Here is a 20129-nt window from a genome sequence, read left to right on the forward strand (position 1 = left end):
TATACAAAAATTATCACAAGAAAGTAGAGTTAATTATAAGGGAGTAAGTTGTTCCTGGCTGTTACAGTGGTCTCTATCTGCCACCCACTACAAAATCACAGTCTCTTCTGTAGCCCCCAAAGGAGCAAGTCAACTCTCTAGAGCAGGTTGGGTGCAGTGCAAGAAGCACAGAGTGCTATCCTAAGGGATTGAGAAGCATCTACGTCATAATATAATGGGGATATTTTTCAACTGTCTAAGTACCTGGAAGAATTCTTAGTTCAAATTCCACATCAATAGTTTGAATAAGCCTATCACTTTAAAATGTACATAGAGAAACTGAAATATAAATGCTAAGTATCATAAGTATTATATATTATTATTATTAGTGAAGCCATCTGTACCTCCCAGTAGGACACTCTAGGAATACCTACTCATTTTAAGGTAGGTTTGTTTTTTTTTCAATTTTTTTAACAAAAATTTTTATATTTTTGTTTTCCACTTTTTTTTTTTAAATGAAGTGTTTTGCCCAGCTCTACAATTATGCGTGCAATCTCATCTATCTTCCAAGCATTTATATTGATCGTATCTCTAGGGCATAAGAGCACTTTTAAAACAACTCAGTATATATAGATGATAACATTCTCAGTACGTACCATGTAATGCCACCCTGTCTTCTACGGTTCCCCCAATAACTGGATACAAAACAAATATACATAAAAATTACACAAATAACTCTAAATCCCCCCCTTTTACCATTATAAACTGTTGCTGTTATAGTTTGTTATATCCAATTAAACCAATACTTGCAATCCTCTCACCAAAGCTATAATAACTTGATATATACAATAAAAACTTTGTATAAAGATATTTTTGTAGCATATACAGTATGTACTGGTTATATCTTGAGTAAAAGTGGTAAAAGAATGGTAGTTTATTTAATATACATATAGATGTACCATAATGTTGTTAGTTGTTATAACACTCATAGAAAGATTACAATACCTTTCAGTAAAGTGTGTGAGAGACAGACTGCATCTCATGTTTTGGATCTATCACCCTGAAGTGTTGGGCAATAACTTTAAAAACTGATTCAATGCAGTTTTACAATTTTTGCTGAAGAAAAGAGGCAGAACATTTTGTGATGCTTCTTTTTTGACACATTAATTGCTCTTCCATACACAAGGAGAACAAAAACAGCAGCATGCCATATTTATTCAATGAAAGTTGAACCACAGGGGTTATGGTACATTCTTCTTCCAAAACCAGCCAAATTATCTTAGTGCCTAACTTGTAAGAGGCTGCAATAATACTCCATCATTTGAGAATGCTGGTAGGCTTATGCATCATTTTAACAGCGTGATGGCAGACCGTGATCATCTTCATGTTATAGGAACCTAGAGACACATGGCAGGCAGGGTTAACCATTTTCATGCATTCTTATTCTTAACAGAAATTTAAATGGATATCAACATATTAGACATTCCTTTTACAGAGTGCATATTAGTCCAAATCCTTTAAAAAGTCAGAAAACAAGCCTTACACTCTGAAAAAAATCAAACCATATGTTTTATTTTCTTTATTATTGCTGTTGGAAGGCTCCACAGTAGAGTAGTTATATCCACCAAGAGAGATGCTTTCTCAGCAATTGGTTTCAGAAAAAAGCTTTACACTGTTTACATAAATGAAAAGTATTTGATATTTAAAAGTTTATCCTAAGTTTAATTAATGGTAACCTTTACACCCAGTCATAACGATTAGTGAAAATTCTAGATGAAATGATTTTTTTTTCTAATTATATAAATATGAACCTTGAAAAATAAGTAACTTTTCTTACTTTGATCACATTTGTATGCCCTAAAGTACAGTTTAGCTATACTTAACACTACCAAAACAGCAAAGAATCCTGTGGCACCTTATAGACTAACAGATGTTTTGGAGCACGAGCTTTCGTGGGTGAATACCCACTTCGTCGGATGCACGTAGTGGAAATTTCCAGGGGCAGGTACCGACGAAGTGAGTATTCACCCACGGAAGCTCATGCTCCAAAACGTCTGTTAGTCTACAAGGTGCCACAGGATTCTTTGCTGCTTTTACAGATCCAGACTAACACGGCTACCCCTCTGATACTTGACACTACCAAAACAGGACATCCTACATGAAATTCTGCCCTGAGTTAGAACCTATGCAACCCCACCATGTCAATGAGATTACAAATCCAAACAGAATATGGATCTCCGGAAGCTGTGCCAGCTCAGTTACCATCAAAACTTGAAACAACATGAAAATGCATCATCCATCCTTTCAGTAAAGGAAGAAAATGTTTTTGTTAAGAGAATCTTAACTGAAAACTGGACACAAGTGAGTGGTGATTGATGATGAATATGAAAATGATGAATTAATTTATTTCTTAATGAGTATGCTCAGATACTTCATTTCCTTTAGAAGATTAGGTTATTTGAATACAAAATGTTACCATATGTTCCTACCAGAGAAGTAATCTTTAACAGGCTGCCTCTTTCAAAAGTCATTTTAATAGGGAAGGGACAAACATCACTTTAATAAAATAGTATATGGACATCTGAACTTGAATGGCCTCATAGCTAAAGTTCTGTTTGTGTTTGTGCATATGTAGATAAATAAATACATAAATTATGCTTTGGGTGTGATTTAAACCTGTAAGAGACAGAAAAACAAAGTAGCAAAGCTAACAATATTTATCTCACTAAACAATGATTCTGTCACTCCTTATGATGTCATAATGGCAATACTAAACTTGACAAAAAATATAGTCATATTTCCAATTAAACCTCGAGGCTAATCTTTCACTGAAGGTAAATTGATTTCTTCTCTTTTTTTTTTTTTGTATTTAGATACTTTATAGTAAAAGCAGATGTAAGGGTTTCTGTCTTTCAGCAAGTTAAGATACAATGTGCATTAAAGATAAAACAGCAGGAAGAAAGACTGATTGTATTCTGTATTGCTCGTTACCCATTTCAAGGTTTGTATTGTGTTAACTCTCATCCCCCTTTCCCCCATTTGGGTTCTCTCTTCTCTTTGGCTTTTGTGAAAAGCTGCTCTCCCTTCTATTCTCTGTATTATATTATTATATGTTGTATCACCCCTTTTCAGCATCACGGTGAAGTATGTTATGCTGCAGACTCTTACCTGATAATAAGTTTTCTCCCCAGCCTGAAATATTTGCATGACAGCACACCTGTGAAAAAATGCAGTCTTCCCAATGAGAGGGTCTTTAGGGCCTTTAGGGAGCGCATACACTAAAATCAAAGGCTGCATTTTCCCAATAATCTTTTTAAGAAGAAAAATGTCTTCATCTCTGGGAAGTAGAGGTTTCAAACCTGAAATAGAGGAGCACATTGAGACCCACTGACTTTAATCTATTTACTGTAGGAAAGCAGCTTTTCCTGACCAGAAGATATTCATAAGGTAGGTCCGAAATTCTTTAATTTCAGATTCTGCCAGGCTAAACCTCTTGGAAGCCTATGGTGGAACAGCACATATCTTTCAATGAGCTGGCTCAACACACAGAGGTCTGTTAACCTCTTAGAGTGAAAAATCTGTTGGGAATAACATAGTTTATTGCACAGTTAGAGTGTTATTCTTCTCTAATATTTATGCTAAATCAGAACTATCTTAATATGAAAAAAACTCAGTAGCAATAACATGGCAGAAAAGTTCTCCACTCAGACGATATTAAGATCTTCCAATGTTTTTCAAATACAACCTCTTTTCTTAGTAATTGTAGAAAAATTAGAATTGCCCATGTTCAAATCTAATACTCAGGTGTCAGATCTTCAGCTGGTGTAAATCTGCACAGCTCTATTTACGCAACCCAAAGATCTGGTCCGGTGATTCTAAATAATGAAATAAGAACAACACCTGGCAACAGGCAAACAAAGAATGGAACACAAGAGATTTTACACGTCCTTGATGGGCACACAGGGTTCTAATTAACAGACCAAAATGATTCTCATCTTTTTGCAACTCCTCTATATTTTAGACTCAGATCAAGAAGCATCAGAGATTTTCAGGGGCCAGAGAATTATTATTCTGAAACCAGTCACCTTATGCTAAACCACTGAATTCATTTATACCATGCTTGAACTTGAATCACCAGTGGTCTGCTAATTTCCTATATAACATTCCTGAAAAATGTCCTGCTGAGAAAAGAATCCCCTGTAGCCAGTATTTTGACATCACCGTGAGGATGCTGGTGAACATGGACTATTCTAAGAGTTTTGTCAATTTATTGTGGCATCTGGAAGACCCTCATGAGAGAAATGCATTCACTTGAAATGGATTGCCTTTTCCACTCTTAATAGTAGACAGTGTGCCTACCCTATAGCTGTTGCTCATGGAACTCATCAGGTATGGTCTATTTAGAAACATTCAAAGTCAGAAATACATCAAATCTCGTTTTATGTTAAAAGACATCCTTCCAGATCTGTGAATTGAAGCATGAGCATTTGGTTCTATAAACAGGCACTGGAAAGAACAGAATGCCTTTCAGACCCCAAGGACCTGAGGCATCTTTACAGCTTGACAGCCTATGTTTTTCTGCTTAGAAGACAGTGGTATATATTCTCCTCTCATTTATACAGGAGTAAATCAGAAGTGAACCCAATATAGTACCATGATCTAGATTTCTAGATGCATAACAAAGAGGGGATAATTGCTGAGGCACTTAACATTCAGTCTCTTCTTTGATCCATCTGAAGTGTAGGATATGAAGGAGAACTATCCTTGGTGCTAAACAACTAACTCTCACAGGTTCTCTCAGAGCAGGACCAATCAAAGCTGCATTAATATACCAAACTCATTCATTAATCCACAGGAGTGGGATCTCCTTACGCAGGTGATCCAAGGTCCTTATGGGAAAACTGGCCAAGAGCCAGTAAACAAATCTTCTCTTCAATATCCCCTCTCCAGTGAGAGGTGTGAGAAGCAATGAGTGTTGAAAATCTTGATTCACAAAAAAAAATCAGAAATACATCTGATATTAAAAACAAGACAAGACAACTGAGATCATTTCCTCTGTTGTAGCAAAAGCAAGACTGAGAGGAATACACTAACAAGTCTGCTAAACACTATATGCATTATCATAGAATCATAGAACTGGAAGAGACCTCATGAGGTCATCTAGTCCAGTCCCCTGCACTCACAGGAGGACTTAGTATTATCTAGACCATTCCTGACAGGTGTTTGTCTAACCTGCTCTTAAAAATCTTCAACATACACACAAAGGATATGCTGCTTAACAATAGTCATTTTTTTTAAATCAAGCTGACAGTGTCTGTGAGTGGTTGAAACAGTCATCATTTGGGGGTTTAATTATTGTTTATTCTTTCAATTCAGCTTACTTACAACATTGCTGCTTTGAAGCTATCCACTTGGAGGCTACCACACTATTAGTCAGAAGTTTGACTATATACTGGAAATTACTAGACTGACAGATCTTAAATAATATAACTTTATTCATTATAACAGAAAGGCATTAATAATCTTGTAGAATACCATTATTGGTTAGAGAAGCCATTAGTCAAATGTTTCTCATCTATCCTCACAAACTAGTCACTGATTCTTGATCACAGCTGCATATCTTATTTATTTTTAAATCAAGAAATGCAAAAATTAAGCACTTCCTACAGTAATAGAGCTCCAATTTAGGAAAGCAACACTGTTCAGGAAAGCACACTAAATCAATAGGACTTAAGTATATGCTTAATTTTTAAGTACCCTTTCTGAATCAGAACCCAGGTGAGTAAGTTCAACAATAAATACTTTTGGCCAGATATTGACCCTGTAATGAACAGCTTGTTCAGAGATGGCAAAAGCATGACACCTACTCAGATAGGCTGTCAAAGATATAACAGCAGCAGAGAATCCTGTGGCACCTTATAGACTAACAGATGTTTTGGAGCGTGAGCTTTCGTGGGTGAATACCCACTTCGTCAGATGCAGGTAGTGGAAACTTCCAGGTGTAGGTATATATATGCTAGCAAGCAAGCTAGAGATAACGAGGTTAGTTCAATCAGGGAGGATGGGGCCCTGTTCTAGCAGTAGAGGTGTGAAAACCAAGGGAGGAGAAACTGGTTCTGTAATTGGCAAGCCATTGATATAACAGAATTCTATGAAAGGCCAAAATGACACACAAATGAAAAACATACCAGCAGTAACATTAATTTTGCTATACACACATATAATATTCCCCCATTTTTTGCTGATATATTTTAATTTATGTTGTTGAACATACAGGATTACCAACGTAGCCAAAAATTCCTGTATAATATACAAATTTATAGAATCTATACTGTCAGCTACACTGTCAAAAGTACCGCACTATTGAATGTAGTTATATTTCTTTAGTCTTTTGGAACTTAACTCTGCATACTTATGTAGGTTTCTTTTTTATTTTTCCCCTCTTTTTTAAAAAAAATATTTTAAAAAGAAAAAAGGCAAACGCTATCTGGGCACAATAATATTAACATTTAAACAATCTCACATTTCACTGTGTTGAACTGAGTGAGGCACTAGTTCCCCTCTGGTGCCACTATAAGAGTCGGGGCAGTTTTTGAAAAGTTGTGTTAACTACTACAGGGCAAAATTTTTCTGCCAAAACTTTTTTCTCAAAAAAAAAAAAAAAAAAAAAAAGGGGGGAATGGGGCAACTGAAACATTCTGGGAATTCCGTACAGTTCAGCTAATTGTTTTGATCAAAAAGAAAAAAGAAAAATATGGAAACATGAAAATAAATGATTTAGATGTTATGGGAACGAAACATTTTGATATTATGGGCATGAGACACAAAACTGGATCTCATGCACAAAACCAGAGGAGGTGGGTGCACTGCCACACTTACAACCATTAGCCCAGTGGTTAGCACACTCACCTGGGACGTGGGAGACCAAGGTATCATGCTCCGATTCCAACTCCCTGTTTCAAAAATAAATGTAATATACAGTCCTCAAATAAAGGACATATCAGATATTAATCTGCAGGGACTTGAGCCCAGTTGTGCCCCTTCACAAGTCAGTGTCCTAACAACCAAGCTATTTCCTATTCTGAGTCAGGGCTATCTCCCGCTCTCCTGTTGAAGCTGTTCCACTTTGTATAAATAATTAAATACTAATTGGAGCCGGCAATGGAACCCAAGCATCCCCCTCCCCATTTGCAGAGGAGTACACTAACCACTGGCCTAGAGAATCATTCTCACTTTCTCTCTCCGTGCCAATGAACTGTGAAATGTACAAACCCTTCTGCAGTTCCCTAGCTGTGCTGGGGGGCTTGAAGGAATAGTAATTTAAAGAGTGCAGCATAATTTTCTCAGCACCAAGTCTGTATATGTAGCAACTGGTAAGTTTGCTTCAATTGCACAAGTACATTATTCATTGCTCTTATACACTAAAACTAATCAGCTGAGAGTTTGTTCTAATATCTTTTTCAAAATGTCAGGGAAAAAATGGTTACCCACCTTTTAGTAACTGTTGTTCTTTGAGATGTGTTGTTCATGTCCATTCCAAGCAGGTATGTGTGCGCCGCATGCACGCCAGCCGGACAATTTTCCCCTAGCAGTGTCCATAGGGTCAGCCCTGGCGCTCCCTGGAGTGGCACCACTACGGCGCCCTATAAAGGGGCCCGCCGACCCTCCACCCCGTCAGTTCCTTCTTGCCGGCACTCCGACAGAGGGGCAGGAGGGTGGGTATTCGAATGGACATGAACAACACATCTCGAAGAACAACAGTTACTAAAAGGTGGGTAACCGTTTTTTCTTCTTCGAGTGGTTGTTCATGTCCATTCCAAGCAGGTGACTCACAAGCCTGAACCTAGGTGGTGAGGTTGGAGTTCACTGCTAACTGGAGCACCGCATGACCAAAGGCTGCATCATCCCTAGCCTGGTACGTGATAGTATAGTGCGACGTGAACGTGTGGACGGAGGACCACGTGGCCGCTCTACAGATCTCCTGAGTCGGGATCTGAGCCAGGAAAGCCACAGAGGAGGCCTGCGCCCTAGTGGAGTGGGCCATGACCGGAGGGACAGGGGTCTTAGCTATGCAGTAGCATTCCCAGATGCAGGTCGCGATCCATGAAAAGATCCTCTGAGAGGAGACCAGGAGCCCTTTCATCCTATCCACCCACCGCGATGAAGAGCTGAGTCGAGAGTCTGAATGGCTTGGTACGCTCGATGTAAAAGGCTAAGGCCCTGCGGACATCCAGTGAATGTAACCTCTGCTCCTCACTGGAAGAGTGAAGTTTCGGATAAAACACCAGGAGAAAGATATCCTGTCCCATGTGGAACTGTGAGACGACCTTGGGGAAGAAGGCTGGATGAGGTCAAAGTTGGACCTTGTCCTTATAAAAGACAGTGTACGGGGGCTTGGATGTTAACACCCTGAGCTTTGACACCCTCCTGGCCGAGGTGATTGCCACCAGGAAGGCGGTCTTATATGACAAGTACAACAGGAAGCATGAAGCCAGGGGCTCAAAGGGAGGTGCCGAGACGATGGAGAGGACCAGATTCATGTCCCAGGCAGGAGCTGGCTGACGAACATGCGGAAATAGCCTGTCCATACCCTTGAGGAAACGCCTGACCAGCGGGTTCGCAAACACCGAGGTACCCCCCTCTCCCAGGTGGAAAGCCGAGATGGCCGCCAAGTGAACATGAATCAAGGAGAGGGAGAGGCCCAGTTGTCTGAGGTGGAGCAAATAGTCTAGGATAATAGGGATAGGGACCCCCAGAGGATTGTGACCTCGCTGACTCGACCATATGGAGAAGCGCTTCCATTTCGCCAGCTAGGTGGCCTTGGTTGATAGTTTCCTACTACCAAGCAGCACTTGTCTGACCTGCTGGGAGCGCTGCATCTCCGGCACTTTCTGTTTTCCCTCAAGGCGAACAAGTCTAACTGGGGAAAGCCCCAGAGCTGGGATTGAGTGTAACACGTCCTGTCGGAGGGATCACTCGTGACCCCAGAATGAGCAGCTGAGGGTGTCCGCCAGGCTGTTCTGCTCCCCTGGAAGGTAGAACACTGTCAGGTGGGTAGCATTATGGACACAGAAATCCCACAATGCGAGGGCTTCCCTGCACAGGGGAGGGGAGCGTGCACCCCCGTTTGTTAATATAAAAGACTGCCAATGTGTTATCCGAGAGGACTGAAACACATCTGCCGGCCAGGTGGGACTGGAAGGACAAACAGGCCAGGCGAACCGCTCTCTTACCTGACATTGCTATGCAACTCAAAGTCCTCCCGCGACCACAAGCCCTGCATCCTGAGATGTCCCAGGTGCGCTCCCCAACCCCAATCCGAGGCATCCGTTACCAGGGAGAGGGAGGGTTGAGGGGCAGCGAAGGGGACGTCCATGCATACCTTCTGTGGGTTGAGCCACCACCATAGCGAGCTTAGCACCAAGTGGGGAACGGACACCACTGAGTTCAAGGGGTCCCTGGCTGGGCGGTATACTGTTGCTAACTAGGACTGTAGCAGGCGAAGCCTGAGTCTGGCGTGGTTCACCCATAGGTGCATGCCACCATGTGATCCAACAGCCGGAGGCAGATCCGCGCCGTGGTAATCGGGGCGTGGTGCAGTCCGAGGATGAGCACGGAAATTCCACGGAAGCTGGATTCCAGAAGGTACGCTCTGGCGTGGGTGGAGTCCAGAACCGCCCCTATGAACTCTATTCGTTGCGTAGGAGACGAGGTGGACTTGGCTTTGTCCAAGATGAGGCCGAGACTGAGAAAGGTCCGCCTTATGACCAACACCTGGGCCTCCACTGCTCCTTGGAGCGACCCTTTATGAGCTAATCGTCCAGGTAGGGGACTACCTGGATGCCCCGTCTGCGCAGGAAGGCCGCCACGACTTCCATGCACTTCGTGAAGACCCTTGGGGCAGCTGACAGGCCGAACGGGAGCACCGTGAACTGCAGATGGGCATCGGCCACGAAGAACCTGAGGTACCGACGGGGAATTATGGCGATGTGGAAATAAGTGTCCTTTAAGTCGAGGGCGGCGTACTAATCTCCTGGATCCAGGGAGGGGATGATCGAGGACAGCGAGACCATGTGGAACTTGAGCTTCAGTACAAACTTGTTCAGCCACTGCAAGTCCAGGATGGGTCTCAGGCCCCCTTTGGCCTTCGGTATTAGGAAATATCGGGAGTAGAAGCCTTTGCCCCTGAGCTCCCGAGGGACTTCCTCCACTGCCTCTGCCTCCATGAGGGACTTCACTTCTTGAATTAGAAGTTGCTCATGAGATGGGTCCCTGAAGATGGACGGGGAGGGGGGCTGGTGGGGCGAGAGGGAGGAAAACTGGACAGAATATCCCTTCTCTACCATGCGGAGCACCCAGCTGTCCGACGTGATTCGGGACCAGGCATAGTAGAAGGGGGACAGACATGACCCAAAGGTAGGGGTAGAAGGATACAGAGTCTCAATAGGTAGGTCGCCTTCAACCGTACCATCAAATAGGGGGCCTAGGCCCCGATGGCGGTCTCGATTGACCGGACGCCTGGCCGGAGGGGTGGCGTTGGTGACGCCTCCTGCCATTTCTGCTCCACCTGCGCCCAAACTCCTGGCGAGTCTGAGGCTGGTAGGGGTGTGGGGCCGTCTGTGGCCTAAACTGCCTGAGCTGGGTAGCAGGGGTATGCAAGCCCAGCGAGCGAAGCGTGACCCTCAAGTGCTTTAGGCTATGCAGACGCTTGTCCGTCTTTTCTGAAAACAGCATCTGCCCCTCGAAGGGGAGGTCTTGAATGGTCTGCTGGACCTTATAGGGCAGGCCCGAGACCTGGAGCCAGTCTCCCCCCTCATGACCAGGCCCATGGCCAGGGTGCACGAGGCTGAGTCTGCTGCATCTAGGGCAGCCTGGAGAGAGGCTCGGGAGATCAGTTTCCTCTCCTTCACCAGGGCCAAAAACTCTGACCTCGAGGAAGGAGCTCCGTAAACTTTGACATGGATGAACATATGTTATGACCATATTGGCTTACGATTGCCTGTTGGTTGGCAATATGGAGTTGTAGGCCTGCCGTGGAGTACACTTTTCTATCAAAGAGGTCGAGTCTTTTAGCATCCCTGCTCTTTGGTGTTGACCCCAAAACCCTTGACGCTCCCGTTGGTTGGCTACATCCACCACCAGGGAGTCCGGGGGGGGGGGGTGTATAAGTGTTTGTGCCCTTTAGAGGGGACGAAGTACAGCCGCTCCATTCTCTTGGCAGTTGGGGCCAGTGAGGCTGGCATTTGCCATAGGGTGCAGGACATATCCGCTATGGTTTTGATCAACGGGAGAGCCACCCTGGATGACTCTGAGGGAGCCAGGATGTCTACTACCAGATACGCGTCCACCTCGATTTCCTCAGCCTGTATTGTGAGGCTCTGAGCTGCTCCCCAGAGGACTTGTTGGAGGATCCGAGTGTCCTCCAAGGCCGGTGCCGCAGCCGTGCCCGAGACCGCTTCGTCTGGGGAGGAAGATGAGGAAATTACTTGGATCGGCCCTTCCTCAGGTGCATGCAGCCCTTCGGGGTCTTGTGGCACACGGTACTGTGGTTGCGGGGCCGGTTCCAATTCTAAATGCGGCACCACAACCGGTACCAGGAGCGCCAGTGAACGGTTTGGCGTATCTGGTGGTTCCTGTTGAGCCCGAACTGTAGCCGCTGCCTGTGTCGCTGCCCGGCTAGGGGGTGCTGAACTTGAATATGGCCATTGACGCTGAGGAGACCGAGGCCGACCTTGATCGAGGACCAAACGCCTGGCCTACCGACTGGTGGTAGGCCCAGGGGGTCCAAAACGGACACTGCAAGGGCAGATGCCATTGTTGCTGCCACTGTGGGTAACGCTAGTGGCTCACCCCCGAAACCGATCTCCTGCTCCGCGACCGGCTGGAGCAGTAGGAGTCTGCCTCTGAATCTGAAGTTTCTGAGTAAGAGGACCTGGGGGTAGCAGCACCCGGTGCCGTTGGAGAGCGATATCAAGGCAGTGGGGAGCCTCTTATCTGGTCCGGTGCTGCCCTAGCAGCACGGTGCGGGGAGGGAGGCAACAGCATGGCTGGCTTGCCCCTTGATTGTACTAGGGGATGGGCCGTGGTAGGCAACTACCTACTACGGTGCGGGGAGGCCGGCGCCGGGAGTCCCATCAAGTCTGAGGCCGCCTCGAATGCCTCTGGTGTCGAAGGGAGGCGCAAGTCTCCGCTGAGGTCCAGGGATCTAGGCCGGTCCAGACTCGACCGCCCTTTCTGTGGTGCGGGAGTCGATGGAGCAGCTGAGAGCTGTAGCCCAGCCTGTCCGCTTGCACTCGCAGATGGCGTCGGCTTCTGGGGGTCCTGGTGGGGTGACCGTTCCCTCACCGGCTTCCTCTTCTTAGTGGGCACTGGAGACGGTGACCGGTGCCACACTGAGGCCGACTTCCTATGACCCAACTCCGTCCGGTGCCGGGTTTTAGATGACTTGGGCTAGGCCCTAAGTCCTGATGCTGGTGCTGGGGTGCTCCGCACCGAGGAAGACATGGTGGGCACCGCCTCAGCCAGTTCCGGGTCCGAGGGTGGCCGCAGGGCAGCCTCCATGAGGAAGACTCTAAGTCTTTGAGCTCTTTCTTTGAGAGTTCTCGAGCAGAAGCCCCTGCAGATAAAGCACCAGTCCTTCTGGTGGCTCTCTCCAAGGCACCTCAAACAAGCAGAGTGCGGGTCACTCTTAGGCATGAATTTCCCGCAGTCCTTGCAGAGTTTAAACTCGGGGGACCTGGGCATGCCCCAATGGGTGACAAAAACATGGGGGAGGGATCCCCTAACTACCAAGAACTATATACAAATGACTCTAAGTAAACTAACTATATACTAACTATACACATGGACTATACATGAGGATAGGACACTGCTAACTTGCTATGCGCAAGAGAAGTTCCAGCTAGCCATCACTGGCGGTACGAAGGAACTCAGGGGGTGGAGGTTCGATGGGCCCTTTATAGGGCGCCGTAGTGGCGCCACTCAGGGCCGGCGCTACCATTTAGGTGACCTAGGCAATGGCCTAGGGTGCCAGAATTTTTGGGGGGCGCTATTTTGCTGGGGGGGGGGGCCGGCACGCGGGTCCGGTGGACCTACTGAAGTCATTTCGGCGGACAGTCCGCTGGTCTAAAGGCTCTGGTGGAGCTGCCGCAGTCATTTCGGCGGACGGCGCGCTGGTCTAAAGGCTCCAGCAGACCTACTGCAGTCATGCCTGCGGCAGGTCCACCGGAGCCTTTAGACCAGAGGACCGCCCGCCGAAATGACTGCGGCAGCTCCACCGGAGCCTTTCCAGCAGCGGACCACCCGCCAGAATGACTGCGGTAGGTCCACCGGACCCGCAGGGGGCGGCGAAATGGCCGTCCGCCTAGGGCGTCAGAAACCCTGGCGCCGCTCCTGGCGCCACTCCAGGGGGCGCCAGGGCCGATCCTATGGACACTGCTAGGGGACAATCTTCCGGCTGGTGTGCACGCGGCACGCACACACCTGCTTGGAATGGACATGAACAACCACTCGAAGAACTCATCATACTTCAGCTCTGTGATTAAAACTTACAGTACTCAACATCTGCTATTAGCAACTATTTAGTCAATGCCCATCTCACTACCATCAAGCAAAAAATATCTGGCTCCTGATTTTTCTCTAAATCAGAATTCCAGGGAAATCAACAGTGCAAAAAAACCCGCAAGAATAAAGCCTTTCTTCTTGCGAGAGACACCAGCATAAAAATATACAGTAAAATACAGTACGACTAAAGCAAATTTACACTCGAATGAAAAGTTACAAAAAAACTGCAAAACTAAACAAATAACCAACATGTTACACTTAAAACTAAAAGGCTGATAATGAACCAAAGATTTTGCTGGAAGGTGTAGTTACAGATTGACATTCCAACTCCACTGAAGTCATCAGGAGTTTTGCCATTGACCTCAATAGGGTCAGAATTTTCCCCAGTATCTCCAAAAAGATGAGCATACCACTGGTACATAACAAAAACAATATGTTTATTATTATTATTTTAAACTTATTTATTATCAATCATCATCATCATTTCCAAACAGAAAATAACAGTAGGTTCATTGATTTATGTCCAGAAGAAATGTTTTACCTTCTAATAATCAAGTCACAGCTCTGGCTGATACCAATTGCTTTACAATTATCTGGCATCCAGTTCCAGAAGTTCAAATTTCCATGGGAGATCCACTCCAAAATGTAATGAGAATCCAGATGTTCCCAGCCCATAAGTATGGCATTACGGTTGTACTGTCTTTCAATCCTCTCTCTACAACATGTCTCGCTGTGTACTGGCAGAGGTATGCATCTGGAATGAATGATGAGGGAGCCTATGACTATCAAGGTCACTTACTAGGTGGAAAAATCCTGCAATGAAGATGGATTCTTACTTTTAGAACACAGCTTTGAGAAATGTACAAGTACTTTTTTTATTTTTGCATGTCACAGATTAATCCACTTGATGAAAATAGTGAATCATCTGATGGCTCCACAGAACACTAATGTGAACTAAGTACCACTGGCAATAGCAACTGATTGGTTCAAGAGATATCCTTATATCTGAACAAATGCTTGATACACAAAATCATTTCAAATCCCTGGTTGATATAACAAATTACTACATAACAGTTTAATGTCACTCTGAAATACATTCATCAACTTTTTTCATTCAATATTCTATGGCCCCAGTCACGCAACTAGTTAAAAATGTGAAGAAGTTTTCCCACTTGCGTAGTTCCACTGACTTCCAACTTTTTAAGGTCCTTATATTTATTTATTTGAGTATTTATATTGAAATAAATATCCATGGAATATTTTAACAATTAGAATAATAGAATCATAGAAGATTAGGGTTGGAAGAGACCTCAGAAGATCATCTAGTCCAACCCCCTGCTCAAAGCAGGACCAACTAAATCATCCCAGCCAAGGCTTTGTCAAGCCGGGCCTTAAAAACCTCTAAGGATGAAGATTCCACCACCTCCCTAGGTAACCCATTCCAGTGCTTCACAACTCTCCTAGTGAAATAGTGTTTCCTATTATCCAACCTAGCAGGGTCGGCTCTAGGTTTTTTGCCACCCCAAACAAAATAAAATTTGGGTGCCCCCACCCCAGCCCTGGTCTCTCCCCCAAACCCCCTTGCTGCCCCAGCCCTGGTCTCTCCCCCTGACCTGCAACCCCTGCTGCCCCAGCTCTGGGTCTCCCCCTTCCCGCACCCCCCTGCCGCCTCAGCCCTGGGCTCTCCCCCCCACACCCGCACCCCCTGGCACCCCAGGCCTGGACTCACACACACCCCATGCTGCACCAGCTCTGGGCACCCCTCTTCCCCCCCACCAGTGCCCCCTAACACCCCCTGCCACCCCAGCCCTGGGCTCTGCCCCTTCCACCCGCACCCCCTGCCGCCCCAGCTCTGGGCTCTTCCTTGTCCTCCTCCACCTGCACCCTCCTTTTGCTCCAGCCCTGGGTCACTGGTGACTCGCTCCCAGAGCGGGTCATTCAGCAGGAATTTTGGATGTGTACAGAACACAGACAGGATTAGTTCCCATATGGTTACAGAACTGCAGTAAAGTGGAACAATATTCAGCTTGTGTGACTGGAGGATATCTGGATGCACATTATAAGACTGTCCTCCATAAATGAGGAAAAGTCAAGGTGCCTTTATTATTCTTTTGTTCCACTCTTTGTTTTTATGGGGAATTTGCCAATGCAAAATCACTGTCTTCCTTTTAAACAAGTTAAAAAAAAAAAAAAGCAATGGCTGTTGAAAATAGCAATTCCAGTCCTAAAAACCATTGGAAAGCATTTCTTGCTCAATTTTATCTACTTTTTCTACAGTAAATTACAGTGGATCAGTATATTTGATTTGGGAGAAATGAAGTAATAGCTGCCCAAATTGAGCTTGAGCACTCCTAAATTTTGAGGTATTCAAATCTGGAAGGCAGGTGCTAGATTCCCTGTCTGAATATTAGCTAAATCTGGAAAGGAAAAGTCAATTTCTGCTTCCATGGCTCAGAAGTGGAAATCCTCCTAAGTGCCTGGTACTTTATCTAAAATTGCCCAGGTCCAGTAGAGCCTCTCCTCCCTTACTTTTCATTTTAAATTCTAGTGGGATCCATGCACCTCCCTTGCTAGGCTTCAGCTAGAGAGAGGCACTGTCCATTCAGTCCACCCAATTCCTTTTTTGGGGGCTGCAAGGTGAGGTCACACAATTTCTTTTGGTCCAATCCTCCAATTTGTCTTGGTCACTCTGGACTCTATCCCTACCCTCCAGCATAACTACCTCTCCCCTCAGTTTTGTGTCATCCACGAACTTGCTGAGGGTGCAATCTATCCCATCACCAGATCATTAATAAAGATGTTGAACAAAACCGGCCCCAGGTTATGTTTACTGTTATGTTTATAGAGGTGTTTTTTATTTTTCCATATTGGGCCCTTATCCTGCAAACACTTTAAGTATGTGTGATCTTACTGACATGAGTACATACTTACAGGTCCCAATCCTGCAAAGACTTCCACATATGTTTATCATTATGCATTGTGATTATTTCCATTGACTTCAATGGGAAAACTTCAATTGTAAGTTCCTTGGGGCAGGAACTGTCTTTTTATTCTGTGTTTGTACAGCACCTAGTACAATGGGGTCCTCAGAGTATATGGATAAGTCTTTGCAGGATAAGGGGTCTTTATAAGGTCAAAGTCCTTCTCAATACAGCAATAACCTCTAGATATCCCTTGCAAATGTATTGCCAATATAAAATATTTTTTTTTAAAATGGAAGGACCATTTCAGCTCAAATTATATATCCATTTGATTCATAGAAAATCTTTAATAATATTCTGTGCCTTCAGAAATTATTTTTGTGACTGTGAATTAATTTTCTAAACCTCACGCACTAATAGGTAGATGTATTATCTCCATGTTATTTATTCTTTTTGGTATGAACATAAGGGTAGAGCTTAAATATTTTTAAACACATTCCACCCTCATATTGTTTGCTATTGTTTCATTCTGTAATATCACCGTGGCTTGAGTCTTAATTACATTGAACCCCAGTATAGTAACCCTCAATGAAACACTCAAATTGTTTATCTCCTAACGTACGGATTATGAGAGATGTGCTGGCCATCACTTCCTGCAGCCCCCACTGGCCTGGAACAGCGAACCACGGACAGTGGGAGCTGCAACTGGCTGAACCTGCAGATGCTGCAGGTAAAGAAACCGTCCCAGCCCGCCAGCGAATTTCCCTGATGGGCCACCTGCTAAAGGTTGCCAATCTCTGCTCTACAGTTTCACATTGTTTTATTTTTGAATGCAGTTATTTTTTTGCACATAATTCAACATTTGTAAGTTCAACTTTCTTGATAAAGTTTTTGCACTACAGTACTTATATTAGGTGAATTAAAAATACTATTTCTTTTGTTTTTAACAGTGCAAATATTTGCAATCAAAAATAAAGTGACCACTGCACACTTTGTATTCTGTGTTGTAATTGAAATAAATTTATTTTAAGATATAGAAAACATCCAAACATAATAATAGAATACCATTTATTTAAATAACAGTGAGATTGATCGGAATTAATTTTTTTAATCGTGTGATTAATTTTTTAAATAATTTGACAGCCCTAATTCTTAGGCGTTAAATCTCCCACAACTGGACAGTCAAGAATATATTAATTAAAAGCCACGTTAATTCCTTAGGTGTGGTGATCTTGAAATTTATTTAGTGCCATAATTAATTAATTTAAATTTAGGTAGCATTTACTGTCAATTTACAAATGTCTTCATTTTGGGAAATTTACCACATTTTAGGCTTCTGTATGTGAAGAATATATTTTTGCTTATTCAGAAGAGTAGACTACTGAATATTAAGTGTTAGAGAGAAAAAAAATTATACCCTAATCTGAACTTTGCTTAAATTCACATATACTGGGATAAAGTTGCCTTTAATCAGGCATTCACAGTACAATATTTGAAAACACATAATGGATTTTCAATGGGAGTTGTGACCCTAACTGCCTTAGGTACCTTTGAAAATCTCACCCTCAGGTCCAAATTCTTGCAGTTACACACAATCAAACACACTGTAGTGAAAAAATACTTTACAGAAGCAACTGCAAGCAAAATTGTGCCTTATGTTCTCCAAAGTTCTGTTAAAAAGGAAGAGATAACAATACCTAATTAGCTAATGTTCACTAATTTTTTTTTCTTCCTTAACTATCAACAAGGCCCTAATCTTGCAGCAGGCTCTATGTGAGAGCTGACCTATGACTGGAAGGGAAATACTGACAACATTAATATATGTTAAATCCCTGATTTAATTATTTGTAAATCTAACATATCTTCTATGCAGCATATTTTAAGTGAGACAAAATAGATGCTTAGTGTTCTACAAATAAAATTTGGAGGTAACAGCATGATATTTTAAAGTAAGTTTAAAGTAACTAAGAGTTTAATTCTATAGGTATCATCCTGATAATAATATGAATTGGGCATGCAACTAACTTCACACAATATACAATGCCATATTTTTATAGTTTCAACAGTTTTTCTTCTAAGTTTCTTCCACTGGATATAGTGGCCATAGTTGGAAAAGTGACTGAAAAATGGCTCCTTTTATTGCCTCTTGCTTATTGCCCATCAGTGATTCCAAATCACATTTGTTTAACATAACAAGCTTCTATGTCATATTTATGCAAGAATCCTAGAAGTTGAGTGCACACATACCCACAAACACACAAAAAATAGCATAACTAAATAAAACCATGTTATTAATATGGGAAATGCTTATTTCTCTAAAAACTATGTACCAAAGTTAAATAAAACCATACCTCTCCTTAAAAATATTGGGATTAAATAATAAAAAAAATCAGCTGAGTATATATTAAATACCACCTAATAGCTAATATTACTAAACTTTTACTAATATATAACTATTAGTGGATGTTTAACCATATCAGCTGCCTATTTCTTGTCAATTTCAAATTAACATGGTTACTCATCAAGCAATTATTTAGAGCAATGACTGCTTAAATCTGGTCAGTTAGTATTTCAAATTTGCCACCTATTATTAAATATTAAATATTTTGAATTTGTAATTGTATTTGTATTTTTGGGTGGACAAAAATTGCTTCTGCTGTCATAAGAACATAAAAATGGCCATACTGGTCAGACCTATGGTTCCACTAGCCCAATGAACTGTTTTCCAACAGTGGCCAATGCTTGTTCCTTCAAAGGAAATGAACAGAACAAAGCAATTATAAAGTGATCTATCCCATTGTCCAGTCTGCGAAAGTCAGAGGTTTAGAGAACACCCAGAGCAAAGGGTTGCATCCATGACCACCTTGGTTAATAGCCACTGATAGACCTATCCTCCAAGAATAATCCAGTTCTCTTTTTGAATCCAATATCGTTTTGAACTTCACAACATCTCCTGGCAAAGAATTCCACAACTTGACTGTGCATTGTGTCAAGTACTTCCTTTGGTTTGTTTTAAATCTGCTGCCTATTAATTTCATTGGGAAACTCTTGGTTCTTGTGTTATGTGAAGGAGTAAATAACACTTTATTGACTTTCTCTATACCATTCATGATTTTATAGATCTTTATCACACCCCTCCTCGGTCATTTCTTTTCCAAGCTGAAAAGTCCCAGTCTCCTCATATGAGTCTGTTCCATACACTTAATGATTTTTGTTGCCCTTCTCTGTACCTTTTCCATTTCTAAAATATCTTTTCTTGAGGGGCAACCAGAACTGTACACAGTATACAAGGTGTGGACATACCATGGATGTATGTAGTGGCATTATGACATGTACTGTCTTATCATCTCTCTCTTTCTTAATGGTTCCTAACATTATGCTAGCTTTTTTTGACTGCCACTGCACATAGAACATATATTTACAGAGAATTATCCACAATGATTCCAAGAACTCCACATCTGCCAAGGAAACTCCTTCCTTCCTGAAGGATCACATCAAGTCATTTGGTCACTCAAATTACTTTAATTTTCTCTGTCTCCAAGATTTTGGTTCACTTCATTTTGGTCCTCCAGGGCAGATGCAAATATCCCTTTTTAACTCATTGACACTGGAAGTGTCTAGATTTTGACATCAGTGATTCATCTGATATCACCGACAGACATAAAT

General features: G+C 43.1%; 1 long non-coding RNA gene across 2 annotated transcripts in view; it reads right to left on the reverse strand.

The window, feature by feature from the left end:
- LOC142047116 (uncharacterized) overlaps window positions 1–20129 on the reverse strand; it is a 753995-nt gene that overhangs the window by 106309 nt on the left and 627557 nt on the right. The window contains exon 6 of one of the 2 annotated variants that reach the window (XR_012656297.1): window positions 1104–1376. The exons of the other annotated variant lie outside the window; for it this stretch is intronic. This is a non-coding gene — a long non-coding RNA (uncharacterized LOC142047116). Of the gene's footprint in view, window positions 1–1103; window positions 1377–20129 lie in introns of those variants that run through there. 2 annotated transcript variants of the gene reach the window in all.

This window comes from Chelonoidis abingdonii, chromosome 7, assembly GCF_003597395.2.
Source record: "Chelonoidis abingdonii isolate Lonesome George chromosome 7, CheloAbing_2.0, whole genome shotgun sequence".
NCBI classification, from domain to species: domain Eukaryota; kingdom Metazoa; phylum Chordata; order Testudines; family Testudinidae; genus Chelonoidis; species Chelonoidis abingdonii.